We start from the raw sequence: 2,594 nt of genomic DNA, 5'->3' as shown, positions 1-2,594 counted from the left end.
AAAATGTAAGATGATATTAAATCAAGATATGGGAAAGCGGTTAGTGTAATGGAGATATCGAATGGTAGAAGATACGTATATTAAAAAAAGTGATACAAGAACGTCCGTTCGTTCGCCTGTCGTCAACCGAACTCAACTGAACTCCCGTGAGTCGCGCTCGCCTCTCGGTCCGAACGCTCGGTGACAAAAGAAGTTCGTCTTTTCGCTCGCTTTTCTTTTTCTCGCTTCGTTACAATACGCGCGTCGCGATGCCGTCTAGAATATTCGCTTCCTACAATATATATATATATAATATAAACGTTTTCATAATAGTGCTAAAAAAATAAAAACAATTATAACAATTCTTACCATTTTCTTCTTTACTCTTCAATCTCTCTTTCCCCTCCTTTAACCTTAGTTGCCATCTCAGATTTTTCATTCATTATTATTATATTAACTTGTTCCTATAAAGATCTGTATATATAACTTCTCCCTATAAAAGCATATATATAAAGAAAGAAACATTACGTTTTTACAATTTCATGACATTTCATTAATATTAGAATTATATACACTCGACAGCAAAATTAAAGCATCACATTCAAGCACCATTCTAATCATTAAAAATAGGCAAATTTCAAAAGAGTGTAACTTCGTCAAAAATGATCGTATCGGAATGATCAAAAAGACATTTCAAAGCTTAAAGTCTCTACTTTCGACATCCATAATTCGTTAAATTACTTACTGATTCTTTACAAAGCTGCACGGATGCAAATGAAGATGCATCAAATCTAAAAATTTTTTACCAAGTTTGCGAAGTTCCAAAAAGTAAAATAAAAATCGCACGCAAATGAGGTTTACATCGTTCGAAAGCGTGAATCTTTAGCTTTAATTTGAGCACCAGGCCAGCATTGTGCAATTTTTTTGCACCGAGTTATTCAACATTGAATTAAAAATGATCCTTCTGCTCAACATTGAATAACTCGGTGAAAAAAAATCGCAAAATGCTCAACGAGTGCGCAAATTAAAGGTAAAGATTCACTCTTTCGAATGCTGTAAACTGCATTTATGTGCAATTTTTAATTCACGTCGAGGAATCATGCAAAATTCGTAACAAATTTCGTCGCATCTTTATTTGTTTTCGTAATGCTCCGTAAAAGATCAATAAGATCGATATAAAAAGTAGAGACTTTAAGCTATATTCTTTCTACTACACCTTTAGTTTATAACATTATTATATTGTTATTATATTATAAAAAGTTTATAAGTAGAATTTATATTGCAAACTTAGTATATTTAAATTAATTTCAATTACTTTTATATTAATTGTTTCGTTATTTTATCATAGTAAGATGTATAAATATGTTGTTAAATATATATTATTAGTATAATATATTTATATAAATTATGTATATAAATATATATTATTAGTATAATAATATAACAAATTTATGTTATTTATGTATTTTAAAAGAATTAAGAATTAATAAAGAATTTAATTTTTGTTTTATACTAATATATTTTTATTTTATATTAATTTTTTAAATGCATTTATTTACGCATGCATATACAGATATATAATATATATTTAAAAAATTAGTATTAAACAAAAATTAAATATTTTCTTAATTCTTAATTCTTTTAAAATGCATAAATTTTTGCGTTACATTATTATACTTACAATACATATTTAACAACATATTTATGTTGTATTAGAATGATAAAATTACGAAACAATTAATATAAGAATTAGCATTTGAAATAGTCATTAATTTTTATTTAATATCTATTTTTTAAAGATACCTTTATTATTGATATTTTTATTCATTTAAACGTCAAATGTAAACGGGAACATTAATACAAATAACACGTAAGCTTGTTGCTTTTAATAGAATTTATTTTTTTTATATTCTTTATTATTTTGTAATTAAAGGTTATTAAATATAATAATATGTAATTTGTAATATATATTTATAATAAGTATAATACGGGCGCTTAAATATATTAAGACTGCCCTAAGCACATCTCGGCTCGAAGCGAAAATTTGGCTCGGCTTGAATCTTGAAAGCGAGCCTGGCTGAGCGGTAGGCAAGCGGGGAGCGGGGCGAGCGGGGCGAGCTGGCTCAGCTGGCCCGAAGTCGCCCGAGCCGGCCAAGCGAGCGTTGCCGAGCGACACACGAGAGCGAGAGAGTCGGGCTGCTATTGTCAGCTTCGTCTAATAGCCGAGGCTGCCCGACTCCCGTGACTCCCGTGACAAATCTGGAAGGTCTGATTGACACACGAGATCGGTCATGCTTTAGGATTACATCATAGTCCGTGCAACGATTCGATAATGTTTGCATATGCAACCTCACAGTATCCCGGAGAGTTAAACATAGAAGATATATTAGCAATTCAACATTTATACGGAGTTAAGAATAATTCCCCAAAAACGGAATCCATACCAATGACGACTACAGAAATGACTCCTACAACAACAACAACAACAAAGCCCGATTATGTGGATCTGTGCGATTTGAAATATATTGACAACATACTATAGTATTAGATCATCGAATATTTGTGACATATCAACATTACGTTTGGACGTTCAGCATAAAATGACAGAACATTCA

The sequence above is a fragment of the Wasmannia auropunctata genome, unplaced genomic scaffold (assembly GCF_000956235.1).
Source record: "Wasmannia auropunctata unplaced genomic scaffold, wasmannia.A_1.0 LD336076.1, whole genome shotgun sequence".
Taxonomy (NCBI): domain Eukaryota; kingdom Metazoa; phylum Arthropoda; class Insecta; order Hymenoptera; family Formicidae; genus Wasmannia; species Wasmannia auropunctata.
This window is presented reverse-complemented; position numbering follows the sequence as displayed.